The sequence below is a fragment of the Ceratotherium simum genome, chromosome 12 (assembly GCF_057802395.1).
Source record: "Ceratotherium simum simum isolate JZ-2026a chromosome 12, ASM5780239v1, whole genome shotgun sequence".
Taxonomy (NCBI): Eukaryota; Metazoa; Chordata; class Mammalia; order Perissodactyla; family Rhinocerotidae; genus Ceratotherium; species Ceratotherium simum.
In genome coordinates, this window is record NC_141911.1 from 22970523 (window position 1) to 22987042 (window position 16520).

At 33.1% G+C, this 16520-nt stretch overlaps 1 protein-coding gene across 2 annotated transcripts in view; it reads left to right on the forward strand.

Annotated features, from left to right (window-relative positions):
* The window catches only part of MARCHF1 (membrane associated ring-CH-type finger 1), a 573636-nt gene that overhangs the window by 36840 nt on the left and 520276 nt on the right, over positions 1 to 16520 (forward strand). For both annotated transcript variants that reach the window (XM_087437465.1, XM_087437464.1), the window contains exon 2: positions 3821 to 3897. The gene's annotated coding sequence lies outside the window, so the exon portion shown is untranslated. The remainder of the gene's footprint in view (positions 1 to 3820; positions 3898 to 16520) is intronic.

Consider the following 16520-nt stretch of genomic DNA (forward strand, 5'->3'; position numbering starts at 1 on the left):
TTTTTCATGCCTGCAGAAATTCACATTAATTACAAGATCTTTTGCGTAATGTAACTAGAATGTAGTAATTTTTTTAATTTGAAAAAATCAGAATGTAACAAACGTCTCCAAACGTCCTACTTGTGCTGTCTTTTGTAAAGTTAAACTTTCTTTGATGTCATGGATGATTTTCAGCAAGAGTAGCTTGTTGATGCATATTAAAAAATATGTCTACATTCTGGGATTTTAAGAGAACGCATTTGGTTTGATGGATTTTTCAGGATTTTTTTTTTCTCTGCTAGTTTTTTTGAAAGTTAGTAGTCATTGTAGACATGGAGGTGGAAGGTAATTCCCTATCTTGCGCCATCAGTGATGATTTGTGCTACATTCTGCTAAAACTAATAGCTCTGAGGGCCTCCCTCCTAGCCTTTTTTTCTTTTTTTGGTCATTCAATCTTTATTCTCCAAAAATTTTTTTAATATTCCAAATAATTAAAAAAATTTTTTTTCTGTATGATAATTTTTATCCTAATAAAATAAGCTTATTACAATAATTGCATTATGATAATTTTATTGCAAATTTTATTGTCTTTCTAATACTTAGGGACAATAATAACACATAACATAATATGACATGATATAGTATAGAGCCTGTATTGGAAAGAAACAGAAAATTTTAACACAACTTTTAATTTTTGTACTGACCAAATTTCCACACTAAAAAATACAATTATTATGATATAATGGGTAGATAATTATGCAGTGATTTCTAATTTAAGCCTGTTAATATTTATTTTTGGATTATTAATGTTTAAATAATAACACTTACCTAATGATTTGTATCATAATGAAATTGCCTTCTAGACTTTAATAGGGGACTCAGCAATACCTTTATGTTGCAGTAAACAAAAAATGGATGATATGAACTACAATAAAAATGTATTAAATATGGCCAGTGCAGTAACACCAACGAGAGACTTTTTTATTTTATGACTATATATATAATATATGTACATCCATATAACAGTGGATAGGTTAGTTAAAGAGGTAGGTAGATCGAACAGAAAGAGGTAGATAGAAAGACTGATGGATATATCAGTTTGAAGCCCAGCTACTTGTTTAGAAATACAGATTACAGGTTATCATAGATGTTATTAAATGAACACTATTTTTCAGTTATCAAATCTTTAGTTTCTATCCCATTTACTGGAAGTTTTTCATAATAAATATGCAAATCATCTATTTTTAGATTAAAGTTATAATAAAAATGTAAAAATAAAAATATGTTTGCAATGAGTGGGGCACCCTTAGATGTGCTATCCTCAATCTAAATAACCAAATCTGTCCAGCATCTTTAGTAAAACAATCATTTCCCCTTTAATTTACATTGTCCCTCTTTCCCAAAGAATCTGCAGTGGTCATGACGGAGTGGTTTGAAAGATAAATCTTATGTCTAATCATTATGGACCATCTGTTGATTAAGTCCTAACATCTCCTCACTTCTGCCTGAATAGTTTATTTCTGGGATAAACTTATCTATACAATTTTCTGTTCACTTAGTTCTCTCTCTGGATTCTCTTGAGTCACTCATACACAGATAAATTTGACACCCACCTCACCAAATGCCCAAATATATAAGAACATCAGTGGTGACCACAGTTTAGTCTCAAACTCCCTTCTTTCCCCAGAGATATATCTCTTTACGTAAGCTTTGTTCTTTCCTTTCTCCTTTTCTCCATCCTTCCCTCCCTCCTTCTCTCCTTTCTTCCTCGCTCTCTTCTTTCCTTTATTCTCTCTCATGCCATATTACACAAAAGGAAGTAAGTGTTGGCAGGTGCATGTAAAGTGGGAAAATATCTGGTTTATTAAACTTTCAAAAGGCCAGCTAGGGGCCGGCCCAGTGGCGCAAGCGTTTAAGTGTGCGCGCTCTGCTGCGGTGGGCCGGGGTTCGCCGGTTCAGATCCCGGGCACGCACTGAGGCACCGCTTGGCAAGCCATGCCGTGGCGGCGTCCCATATAAAGTAGAGGAAGATGGGCATGGCTGTTAGCCCAGGACCAGTCTTCCTCAGCAAAAAGAGAAGGATTGGCAGATGTTAGCTCAGGGTCGATCTTCCTCACCAAAAAAAAAAAAAAAAAAAAGGCCAGCTAAAGTACCTAAAATAATGAAGCAATAGAATGCATGATACTAATCTCTCTCATGCAATTAATGACAATATAACTTCTGCACAACTTGCTAGGGTTTCCATTTGTTTGTTTTCATTATGCTAATAGATCCATTGATATTTCACAACACTTTGTATTTGGAACTCAGATTTTGATATCTAAATTCCATTTAAATTACATAATCTGTAAAAATGAGATCCTTTGAAACATGGAAAATTTTTAAGTTAATTCAGTTTAATTTAAGCAAAACTGAAGGTAGTTGGACTATTCTCAGCCAAAGAAGTATACTGTTTTTTAATTTGTAAAAGAAGTAATTTGCAATTGTTGGTGGATATTTGATTGCTAGTATTCTATTTATTTTTGGTATTTGAAAATGCACAATTTATCAAAAAATTATTTAGTGAAAGTAGAAATAATAACAATGACCTATTTTTTAAATTACATTGATAATAATTGAAAAATTAGTGGAAATTCTCGTAGGTCTATATAATGTATTCTTCTCTTGTGGAAACATTTTTGCCGTTATTGTTGTTATTTCTCTAAGCAATTTGTCTGATTTTCAAGTTGTCGTATATAGTTTGAATTTAGTTTTTCTACCAAATGTGGTTACAATGTGTTCCCGTTGCAGTGGTTGACTTTTGTAAATCAACTTATTAATTCTATAGGCAGGCTTATTTTAAATAACTATTATACAAGCTCTGCTTTAGCTCCATGCACGTTAATTCTATAAATAGATACAACTCTGATATGAAAATGTCATATTTTATCTACAACTACCATGTTACTCTATACATTTTTTGAAAAATGATCAGTAATATCCTCTATGAGTCCAGTTCTTTAAATACAGTGTTGTGATCTTTCTTCACATAAAAAAGAATACGGAGAGATTCTAAGAGATTGATGCCAGTTTACTGTATGGACAATTGGCATTCTTAGCCCTGTCATCCAGACATAAGCAACTCAATGTTGTCGTCGTGTTTGCCTTCCATTGGAGTGGATCTAAAGCAAACAAGGGTTGGAAGAGTTGGTGCTGTTTTATACATGAGGATCTAAGAGGCAGTGAAGCGCACGGCTTGTGAATATTTCCTCTTGATGTGCTGCTCAGAATATTTAAGAATCCAAGAGTGAAGCAGTTGCTTAGCTTCACACAATGTTCTTTTGTTTATCCTTCAAGTGCTTCATCTTTTTATTCATCCTCATTACGTTTAAAACATTCTGTCAATTTCAGACTGTATCTTCATGAAACAACTGTATCAGACAGGGCCAGACATTCCAGTTTGGTTTTTAGTTTGTCCTCTGTCTTTAGGGTTATTGCTGAGTGTCCTAGCTGTTCAGCAGCACGTAAATGGCATAAACAACCTTTTTTGTCTTATACCAGAAGAGATTATTTTGAACTTTTTTATTAGAAAATAAAATTTCAGTTGACTCGTTCATAATATGTTGAAATTTAAATATTTTGGAACTGTGTAGAAATTGGTATAAATTCTTTCATATGATCTGAATATTGGCACAGTGACATTAGGAACACTTCCTATTATATTATAGTTTAAAGACTATTTAGATAGGCCACAAGTTGTACAATATTTGTGTGGTCTTTCCATTACACAAACTTAGTTTCCTCATAGTTAATTTTCTTAAGTTCATCCTTTAAATTTATTTATTTTAATTTTCTTTTTCAGGAAATGTACTCAAGAAGAGTTTTGAGAGAATGTACTCAGTTGTCCTGCTGTGATTAAACAAGACACTGCTGTATTTTGTAAGTTCATCTATTTTTATCCTAGATAAAGAAGACTTTCTGTTGCAGAGAACCACTTTTTTCATTTGGAATTAGTTGAATTTTGCTTTAATGGAAGACTTAACTGATTTTGTTTTTTCAAGCTTTCTTTTACCTAAATTTTATTCAATTTAGTGGATAGTGAAAAGCATTTTTTTTAAGATGAACTCTGTTTTCTTGTATCTATTAGCTAATATTTTAATGAATTGTAATAAGAACTTTAATGAGCTAGTTTAAAGGGGCAGTGCTGTCAGTACTACTGACTAGGCCTGGGCGAATATATTGGTAATAATAATGTCCTCCATTTCAGCAAACAAATATATTCAATTTTATGTGTAGCAACTGCCTTATGTGGCCTATGAAGGTAACTGAATACTGACCATCTTTAGCAAACACATTGATTTTATCTTCTTACTAATACTTAGATTTTACATTCAAGGATTTACTTAAATTTAGATTAACTTAAATTTGAACTATGGCACAGCAGTTTCAATTTTTTTCAAACCCTGCCCATTTATATTATTTTTCTCCATGGAAACCATGGAGTTTTTCCCCTAAACCACTGAACCACTGCATTTAGTAAAAAATGATCAATTCTCTATTTTTTATTAGATAAGGATTTATCTATGTATGTATGTATCTTTTGAATTCTAATGTTTTGATCATTGAATAGCAACAGCATTAAATGACTTTATACAATTTTATATTAATAGGAAATATTTGTTGAATATTTACAATGTATTAAGCCCTATGCATGAAAAATGGCAAAGAAGCTTGGTGTTAATAAGACCTGCGCCGTTTTATCAGTGGTGAATGTACATTTTCTATTAGAATTCGCAGAAGTCTCCTGTTCCCCCATTACTACATCAATCTCCACAGGTCTATGAAATCAAAGTTGAGAACCGTGGAGGTACTATTAGAACTTAGATTAGTAAATGCAAGAAAGATTTTTAAGTGTCAGGAACAAATGTATTCTTGGCTTTGGTCACACACCTCTTAATTACTCTGAGCACTTGCGGTGTATTCAGCTAGTGAAGAATCTGGAATATATGGAGGAGGTGCTGGGGAGAAGTAAAAATTGTGATTAAAAATCCTCAGTAATAGTCTCTCTGATGAAAATTTAAAAGAAGTAGAATAATTCCATTTGAAGAAGAAAGCAGTGAAATAAAATATTATTCTTCGTATATTTGATGAGGTCTTACAGAAAAGACAATTCTTTATTTTGTAGTGATTAACAAAAACCCAAAGTATAATAAACCTGGACTATTATCAGTGTAGATTTCCAAGCTATGATAATTTTTAAGCACTAGAGTGACACAGATAGAACTTTGAAAATCCGTTATTTTGAAAGATTTTTTAAAACAAAAGTGATCCTATCTTGCAGGGACTGTCTGAAAGAAAAAAATGCTAATTAATCCAACATGAAATCTTCCAAACCCAGGATTATATGGTCATAAATTAGTTACTGTTTTACATTCTGTAATAGGCCTTTAGCTTCAATCAACATTGACTTTGCTTTTCTGAGACCATACAGAGGAGGCAGTTAACTGGTTTAGCAAAACTTCTGCTCAGCTATGGTCCCAGCTGAATAACTGTCAAGTCTCTAGTCAAGAATTACTACAGTTTTCTCTAGGGATGTAAAGGATGATCAACGTAGACCCTCTGCCTTTGGAAAGAGAACTTCCCTGGGAGCTACACTAATTTTATCTGGCTGAATTTCAACTAAGCAAATGTTTTAATGAGCACATTTAAAAAAAATCACAGCTATCTTTTTGTTGTCCATTATTTCTATTCCTTTAAGAAAGAATTATACTTCATAAGGTAATACCTCTCGGTAGAGGCTATTTTTTTTGGTATTTAAGACAATGAATGGTTTCAGCTTAGAAATTACTCTATCTTCTGACTTATAACACTAGTTATTTTATAGACTTTATTTTCCCAGAGACTCAGTAGAGATGAAATAAGCATTATTATTTTTTCAAGTTTTTTTAAATTTAAGTAATTTAATCAAATGAATATTTGTGCTAAGAACTGTGGGGACTAAAAGAAAAGGGCAAGATATGCCCACTGCATCCAAATTGCTACAGTCTTGTGGAGAAAAATTAATTATGTAAAAATTAAATGTAGGATTAAAGTCAGTAAAAAATGCAGACTATATTATAACTCTCTGACCTCACACAACATCTTAAGTCTGTCATTTGCCTGCCACATACACATTCAAAGAGATGTAGGAAAAAACCCAATGAACGAATGAAGTGTGGCAATTATTCAGAGGATTAGTGTAATTAAAATTGAGAAATGAAAGGTAACACTTTGATGGATACTAAAGGACTGATATCACAGATGGGATAAAGTAAGAACAACAGACTTGACTTAAGAATTTTTGTAGGATGTGATGATACAATCCAGCTTTAAAGATATTGGAAATTTCCGAGAACTGTACAAAATGGATAGTGGGAAGCAAAGCTAAGTAGTAGATAAGGTTGGTCTAAACCATGAAAGGTCTTAATTCCATGCTGGGTAGCCTATAGTGGGAGGGCCAGTCACAAGAGACATTTCATTGAAGTCCTCTCATATCAATTCCTGAATAATTGATATGGGGGAAAAGGGTGAAAAAAAATCAAAGATGATGCCATATTTCTAATTCTGAATAAGTAAAGGAAAATGCGCAATCAATGGAAATATAAAAATTAAGAGTTTGGTGTGGAGGGGGCAGTTTGTATGAATGATCCATACAGTGAGATCTTCCGATTTTTGAAACGTCCTCAACTTATTTTCCAAGAGTCTCTTATCTCTCCATGTATTTTTATCTCAAACCCATGCTTTTTGTTTTTTTATGATGTCATTGGCATTTTTTATAGTAAGACAAATGGGTCATTTGCATTTATTTTCATTTTATACTGTCACTGCATGTCTAGTTTATCTGAAAGTGAATGTTTATGTGAATAAACTTAGGAGGCTTTGAAATGTTGAAATAAATGTTAATTCATTTTGGAATAATTTTACCCACATAAAGTCCAGAGTTGACATTTAGGAGTATTGTTTAAAGACATCAAACAGTTTTTTTAATAACCATGGACATTTTGTAGCAACCAGATGGATTGATTCTTCATTTCATCTACAAATACTCTTTTTACTTTCCTAAAAGACAGAGAGACACTTGGTAAGAAAGAAATAACCATGAAGTGGAAGCCTAGATGTTAATTTGTTGATTTGCTCATTCTCTAATAGACATCTATTTATGATGTGGCCAGAAATAACTTATTCTCTGAGGAAGATAAAATGATGCCTGCCCGGAAATTTTAAAAATTTGTTTAGCTATTTAAACATTATTTGTAAAAATATACGTAGGATATATGAAAGAGAGTAGTACAGATGGCTTAGATACCTACAGAAGTTGACATAAGAGAATGAAAAATAATGATATTTTCTTAAATGTCAGTGAAGAATAATTTAGAATAAAAATGTTTATTGGTAAAACTTTTCAAGAGTATTATGAAGCTCACTGAGATTTGTCCATGTGGGCTCTTTTGGGGCCTCAGCAACCAGTTGTGATAGACTAGAACTAATAACAATTGTTTCAGCCATTATACTAATATCTCCTAATCTGTTTTTAGATATATTTTACCATTTTGTTTTTAACATTCATCACAATATATTTTTTAATGTTAAATATTATCTAATCTAAAAGGCATTTGTGATGATTGACAGGAAAAATACAAACTATGAGCCAAAAACGACTGATACATGGTGAATGTCATGAGCCAGGTACAAAATTGAACAGGAGATGGTTATATCAAAACAAAACAAAACAGAACAATCACAAATGTGTTGGGAAAAGCTATAGCATTTCAGTATATAGCTTTGAGTTTGTTAGACTCACCTTGTCTAAGAGAAAGGATAGCAGTTCATCAAGAGAAACGTCTTTCTCCCTCATGTCTTATGAGGATGCTTATACATTTGAACAACATAATGGCATGTATTCTCAGCAGAAACTTTGTAAAATATGGTAAAGATCTTCCACATATGCTTGTTTCTTGTATCAGCCTTTGGTAGACACCTTGAACAAAACTTAAATGCAATTAAACGTGGAAACAAAGTGATTATGGCAGTAATCTGATTATCTAGAAATACGGAAAAAGCCTGAAGACTCTTGGAGGAGCAAATAGTAGGCAGTTTATTCCTCAGACAATAATCTTGACTATCAGCTGGCTCCAGCAGGCTTAAGATAGGAGTTGTGTGGCAGACACCTCATAAGTGAGATTTTAGTGAGTATCTGAAGGGCAGACATTTTTCACTCCTGACTGAAAAAGCGCCTCTATGCTATAGATATCAGCCATGATGAAAATAAAGATATTTCATTGTGAAAGTTAAAGGTTATGAATTCATTCATTTAGGCAACATGTAAACTTACTTAGCATATGTTGCTGGCCATTCTGTTTATCACTAGAAGTTGAGATACCTATGTGCAGGATGAAAGTTTTTGTCAGGAAGGAAGTCTAAATGTTTAAAAGAGTGCTAAAAGGGTATCTAAAAGTTCTGTATGTCTTTGTCTTAAAGATTTTGACCCAAGATCTTGAAGAGATACTATATACCATCAACACTGTAAAACCTTAACTGACTCTCGTAATGAGTTTAATTTGATTGAAACTCCATTGTGGTAAATCTGTAGGTAAACATCGTTTCCAGGTAGAGTAATGGAAAATGTGTTTCCCCTACTTTCTTTTTTTAATCTATAGTCTATACTAAGGAGTTATGGCAGTTTTGTTATTTGGAGTAAATCTCTTAACACCTCTAAATGGAAAAAAAATTGATATGTAACATAAGTACAAATGAGTAAGTGTAAAAATTAAGAGGCCTGTAAAAGGAAAATTCACAGTTTCTTTTCAGTTAGAGATTTGTTTATAGAATAGCGATCGATATAGTGAGCATCAGTTCCCAAAATAACAAAAATGTATCCATTATTCCTTTTCACGAGCTGCACCAATGGTCCTTGCTGGGCAGCAGACAGATGCTTATTTCTTCTTCTTTGTTCATAATTACTATCAATTCCATCCTTGGGGCATCCATGATAGAAAATATAACAAAATTAGAAAACATTGGGTTCTCCATTTTTTGTTGCTTTAAAAAAAAAAAATACATATATATGTATATATACATACACAGACACATACACACACACAGATTCCTGACATTGTAACCTCAGAAACAATATTGACCAAATTTTCTTTTGAATAATTTCTTCATTAAAATAAGTTTTTTTTAAGTCTGACAAACTCTAATTTGTTTTCCCAACGTAATTAACAACTGTGACTTTCTGTTGCATTTGTCTTAACATTGGCGTTAATGAATTCACCTTTTGTCCTGCTCCAGACTTGATATTGAAAAAGGTTTTATGCATCATTGCTTCTTGATATACCTCAGGTAATTGATCCTGTTACAGTAGCTTATATAACACTTATCTGAGGAAATGAGAGAGACTTTCCCAAGAAATAGAGTTTATCTCAAACTGATTTTGTTTCAGAGAGGTCATTACCAACATGGATGTTTTGAAAAAGAAATATATATAATTACAGAAATTGAGAAAGTATTTTGTTGATAGATTGACGGATAGGTAGTATTGTTCCATGTAGCCTCAGATATCCTTAATATTAAATATTCTAACATTCCAACTTTCTATTATTAAATAAATGAAAATGAGCTCCTTGCAAATTTACATGGCAGCAGAATAGTATATAAATATCAGTCTGCTGAAATATCTGACTTTTCCAGACTGTTAACTCACCTTTGCCTCTCTGAGTCTTCTGTGTACTGCGCACTATGTACAAGTCAGACTTTTTACTTATGCTGCTGAGAATACTGGTCTCAAACTTTCTGTTATATTTTGAGGAAACTGTGAATCAAGGCATTGTTGATGATGACAAATGCAGGCATTTGACTGTAGTTTGAGGATTCTCCACATGAATCAAACATGGGACATCTTTCAAACACTAAATCTGCAATAGTGTACTTTGCAATAGTACAGAAAAATCGACATCATTTGGAGCCAAAAAGGGAAAAATTGGGCTATTTACATGGACTTTTTTCTATGGTTAGTTTGAGTAGTTCCTCATTGTTTTAGTCCAAAGGCAAATGGTCATGTGTCTAAATGCATTACTCCTTATGTTTATGGTCAGACGAGAGTTAGGAACATCGATACTCAGCTTCAACCATGGCACAAAAGCAGTCAAAATAATTTTTGCATCACATTCAAGTCTTGATCTGAGTATGTCTCTCCTCTATAATTGAAGAGATGATGTAAAGATCTCCATTATTTCTTAAAATGGCTAGGAATACATTTCTATATATTGGTGATGATGTTCTGTCGTTTGTGTTGTGTCACAACAAATCACATAAATTCTTTAAATGCCAATCCTAGAATAAGACTGAAGGATAAAACTGAACATTACACCATGGAATGAGACTGAAGTGTATTATGAACCCAACTAGATGGTGAATTAAATTACGTCTTTAAATTAAGTCATGATGTTTTAGTACTGCTCTTCAATAATTCCTTCTCTGCCTTTGAAACAAACACTTCCTGGTAATCTTTTCTGTATTTTTTTTTTTTTTTTCCCTCTTCTGCTCTTCATTTCAGGGCTGTCGTCCAAAAATACCTGGTCTGGAACCGTTCGTTAGATATCTGATAAGCTAAACAAAAGTATATAATTAAGTTATTTTATTGTAAAGTTGACTTACATACATTCTCATAACCAGAAAATATCGGCCAATACTTACTTGTGAAATTAGAATAAATGTTAGCTAATTTAATGGCCTTCTAATTATCATTGTCTTAATAATAATCTGAAAAATTATTTTAAAACAGGTTTTCTTAATATAATTTTTGTGCTGTATCAGTATTCAGCCAGAGAAGTTGAAAAATTAGGATGTATGTGTAAGTATATTATTTGTTATAAGAGCTTTTTATAAGGGTTTACATAATTGTGGGAGCTGGTTCAAAGATGTCTGTAAGGCAGCTGTCTTTGCATGTGATGCTAGAGTTTGAAATCTACAGGACAGGCAGTTGGGAAGAGAAGACGGGTGTAAAGTGCAAAGGAGCAAGCTGTAACTCACAAGCATGAGCTGAAATCCATAAAAATGGATTGGAACGCGTGTCACTTCTCACTTCTCATTGCTTTCAACCTTGATGATATAGATGTCATATAGGAGAAGCTGGTGCTCGTCATTGTCGCAGAGCTAAACATGTATCTGGCCCGTGAGAAGTTGAAGGAGGATGCAGGGAAAGGTGGAATAGTTGCAGGCTCAGATTCTGTGTCACACCAATGAAGTGAGCTAGAAGATAAGCTGTAATGTGCATGGTCTACAAAGCCACCCAATGACTCTGCCCTGCCCTTCCCAATAAAAAGTCACATGGCTGCTGCTTCACTTGTGCCCACAGATCTCACAAAATGTCTCCATGGCCCAAATAACTGGAATCATACAGGGTAGGGGATTCTGAGACATGCTGTTTATCCTAGCCCAGTTGACACGTTACAGAGCCACCACCGTACCGTGAGTCTGTTTGGAAATCTGATGACGTTTATGCATCCCCTATCAGAGTAATGTTTTTAACATTTTAAATGCATATAATCACATGCAGAGGATTACACAGAGAATAAATTATGTTAAAATACAGTTATCAAAACATGAGAAATCAAATTTGTGATATAGTAATAGGGTTTTTAATACATTAAATAACAAGATCTATGCAAATGTTTAATAACGATAGTAATTTTGAAGCTGTGATAAATGTAAATCATATTTTACAATATTTATAACAAAATGTGGTATGAAAATAGTTTCTATGATGAACAGTTCATAAATATTGCTAATTCTATTGTGGTCTGTCGACTAAAGTCATAATTCAAGAAAATGATAAATTTTCAGTTAGAGGTTAGTGAAAATAAAGATATGACTTTTTTCGCATCTACATGCACAAATCATCTGAATTCTATTCAAGGACCCCATAGATAGGATAGGTAAATGTTAGGATAGAGCTCTCCTTGGGAGTCACAAATTCCCTTGGTGAAAGAACTTTACTATACTTATTTTTTAAGGTAATAAGTTCAAAGAAACATTTCTGAGGTCTACATGCCCGGCTGTGAGATATTACATGCTAAATGATGTCCGTGGTATAATAAGCCTCACATTTTTTTAAACATGTCTATAGTTACAAAGTCTTAATTATAATGAACAGCATTTCAGTATGTCTTTGTGAAAAGTGAAATAAGCATTACCACAAGAATTGGCAACGCTAAATTGTTAGTAGGGTCCCCAGGGTTTTCCTTTTTGCTATGAAGGCTTCAGTGGATTTCTTCATAGCTTAGATGTAGTAAAATAGTAGCATTTAGGCTTCCGAGTATGGCAATCACCAAATGTTTTCACATTTCTTTCTGTCTGTGTTATAGGGAAAAAATTTATTTTTGCATGTAATGAGATTGCAGAATAATGCATAGCTTATTAAATGGGTATTGCTACATGGATACAAAGTGAAATAATATTAAATATATTAGCATAGAATATCAAATTTCTATCATATTCTCTTTTTTAATTGTGTTTTCTCTAACTTTGGCCCCTTTTCACTTTGTGTTCAATCTAGTTTGTTCTTGTGTATTCCTTAAGAACAGAAGGGCCCAAGAGGTGAAAATTTTTAATAAAGAATATATTTAATTTTTTTTACTGAATTTCTATTATTTCCTTATTTTTAGAATAATTTCAGAGATAGAGATGAAAGTTAGGTGACTTGTTTACAGTAACAGATACAGTTCATGGTTAACAATTAATAGTTATATCTATTATTATTGTATTTTACCATAATGTCTAAAAATCACTATTATTTCATTTGATAATCTTGACACTATAGTGCTGAGAGAGAAATTTTAATTTTCTTCATTTGATAGGTAAAGAACATCTAATTAAATGAGGGAAAATGATTTGCCTAAGATCACATGGAAGAAACAGCAAGTGCTTGTTTTAGAACTCAAGGTTTCATACTTTATAATACCTCTCCCTGATAGTGATAATATATTATTTTATGTTTAATTCCACACTTCATAAAAATATTTGATAGATGAATAAGAAATTGTGAACCTTCATAATTCCTATATCTGCTTTTGGGAGTTATAGGAAAATTGGTACGCAATATTAATTAAGTAATTTTAAAGCAATTCTGATTGCTCTGTCAACTCTGTGTTCTCAGGTGTAAATTATCTCATGATTTGATTTTCTATGTCTCTTTCTAGGTTTGATTTTTAAAAATGTTTAGGGACTGATTCTTGATTGAGTGTTCGTCATAGTATGGAGGTTTCCTATTGGATTCACTGCCATTGTTTGCTGTTGTTTTTATTTTATTTTTTGTCATCGGTGGCTGTGGTAGTAGAATTTATACCATGTGACCTAAGTAGGTGGTTTCTGAATATGAGAGCACTCTTTTCCTCCATAATGTTACACTCATCCAGAGCGTTGTCCCTTCTTTCTCACCCAACTTTCCAACTTTTCCTTCCTCCTGGCTGAACTTAGACTCCACCATTGCAATTTTCCTCAATCTTCCTGTCTGGCCTTCATTGAGGACCGCTGGGCTGTGCCTAGTACTTGCTCTCTGCCACCTCCAGGTGTTCAGCAAGCTTGGCTTTATAGTTTCAATGATGCTCTTTACCTTTATTTAGGGACAGAGTGTTGTATATGTTTTAGCCATTACAAATAAAAGGTGTGTGTCAGCCAGGGTTCTAAATGGTTTATGTATCAATTCATTGAATCTTTAAAGTGATCCTCTAAGGTGGGAGTTATTATTGTTAGTATTTTCATATTCCTAGTGAAGACACTGAGAAAGAGAGAAGTTTGATAACTTGGTTAAGCTAATGCTACTACCACCCAAAAGTGTTTGGACTAGAACCAGGTAGCCTGGGTCAGGAGCTCCAACACTCTTCTACCACTTTGGTCTTTAGAATATAGTCCATTGTGCCCAGCCTTCTAGAGCCATGTGGTCAGTGACAAGAGCTCAGGCTTTGGAGTGAAACTTAAGTTTAGGTCTGACTCTGATACTTTCTCATTGAGTGGTCTTGGGCCTTAGATCAAGTGCTTATTCAGTCTCCTCCCATGCGAACCTTTTTGTAAAATGGTAATGATGAGTCTTTACCCTTTCATGGTTGTTATGTGCCTTACATGGCACATAGTAGGCCTCAGTAAATATCAATTAGATTTTCTTTATATAATGCCATGAGCATTTACTATATTAAACATTATTAAATACTTGAATAAAAGGTTCTTTTTAAATAGTGAGGCAATTACTCATAGATCTTTTGAACTTTAACCCATTTTTTTCTGTTTTCTATAACACTATTGTCATTTTCCAAATAAGATAGACATAAATTCTCCCAATATATCGTTGATTCTCTCCCTTCTTTTGTATTGGCTACTTTGTGTGTCACTAGCAATTATTCTGTACTGCCTGATGTTAAAATAATTACTTTGAGTCTACTTTGTCTCTGAGCAGTTGTCAGAAGTGTTAAATTTTCCCCAAATACCTTCGTCTTGGAACATCTTGTCATGCACTGCATGTGGTCAAAAAGGGACTTGATGTAGGTCCCTGTCACGGTTTGCCACTAACTTTATCATCTTGGAAAATCCATTTGTTTTCTCTGGGGTGCAGTTCCCTAGTTTATAAATTCAGAGGAATAATCTTTATAAAATATCGTCCGTTACAAAAGCAAAAATTTATTTATTTATTGTACTAGCCCTTCTAACTTTCAAAGTATATTTGTATGTAGCCTAAATTGATCTAAATCATCTCTTTTCAAAAGATGATAAACCTGAACAAAGTGATTTGTGGTGTGTCTAAGGTTTGATCACGGGTGGCAGAAGTAGACTGAGCCAATTTTTTTCACCATATTGTTGCCTTCTATAAGTTATGAAGCAAATTACAAACTGATAATAAAACTAATGATCATGTTTTTTCCTTTCAAATTATAGAAGTGATATATATCAAAGTTGAAAATGATAAATTTGACCTACATCAAGTTTGAAAATAGGGAAAAATATTTTGGAGTTTTATTAAATCTTTAAATATATTTAGGAAAATTTGACATATTTATAATATCTATTTCTCCCATTTAAAAACATCATAAAATTCTTTACTTTTCAAATTCCTTATTTTTCTTGATAAAGATCTGTAATTTTTAAAATGTAGTATCTAAAGATGTCTTGTTTATTCCTATATATTGTAAGTTTTGCTGCAATCATAAATGAGAACTTATTAAATTATATTTTTAGCTGGCTACTGCTCATAAAAAATATACTAAAAATTTCCATATCTGGGCCGGCTCCGTGGCTTAGCGGTTAAGTGCGCGCGCTCTGATGCTGGCGGCACGGGTTCGGATCCCGGGCGCGCCCCGAGGCACCACTTCTCCGTCCAACGTGAGGCCGAGTCCCACGTACAGCAACTAGAAGGATGTGAACCTATGGCATACAACTATCTACTGGGGCTTTGGGGGGAAAAAAAATGAATAAATAAAATCTTTAAAAATTTCCATATCTTTAATGAAATCTTTAGGCAACATTCTGTAATCACATATATTGGTTTTATTAGGTTATCAGTTGAATCTTTGTTTCCAGGCTTGCATTCCTATTGTGTATGTGTATGTGTGTGTGTATGAGTACATGTGTTTGTGTGTGTTTGTGTGTGTGTGTGTATATAATGATAGCAAACACAATTACCACTTCCCAGGCATTTTTGAAAGTGCTTTACCTATATTAACTCATATATCTTCACAATAATGCTATGTGATCTGTTCTTTCACTGTGCTTATTTTACAGATGAGTAAACTGAAGAACAGAGGTTAAGTATCTATCTCAAGGTCACAAAGCTAGCGATTGTCAGCCAGTGAGGGATAGACCCTGGAGTATAACCCAGGCCATCTGGCTTTGGTATCTAAGCTTTGAATTTCTATGCTATGAGGCCTCTCATAACTTTCTTTCCTCCCTTCCAGCTACTGTAGGTATTATTTCTGGCTAGTGTTTTGTTGTATCAACTAGAGCTTTTAGGCCATTGTTAAGTATTTGTGATGATATGGGTATCTTTTGGCCATATTCAGGCTTTAGTGGGATTGCTTTTGGTTTATTTACTATTAAATTTTTTTGTGGGGGAGGTGTTATTGTTATGACAAAGATATCTTTCATAATGTAAAGATATATTCTTATATTTCTATTGAACTCAGAGTGTTTCTCTGAGTGTTTACATGTGTTTTGAATATTATTAAGCGACTTTCAGCAGCAAGATGATTATAGATGTTCTTTCCTTTGAATCAAAGATATATATTTTGTTGATAAGTTTCCAAATAGTTTAATAGTTTTTTTCTTTTTCTTTTTCTTTTTTGCAATCTAGTGGTAAATAGCACTTAGCCATGGTTCTAAATTCAATGTGCCTGAAGTTTGCTTTTAATATTTACATTTATATTCTTAAAGTATCTTTATATTTTGTGTAATATTTGTCAAGTTTTTATATCAAAATTATATTAGATAATTCTCAGTCTTTGGTGATACTTGCACATCGGCTCTTATTTCCATGCCGT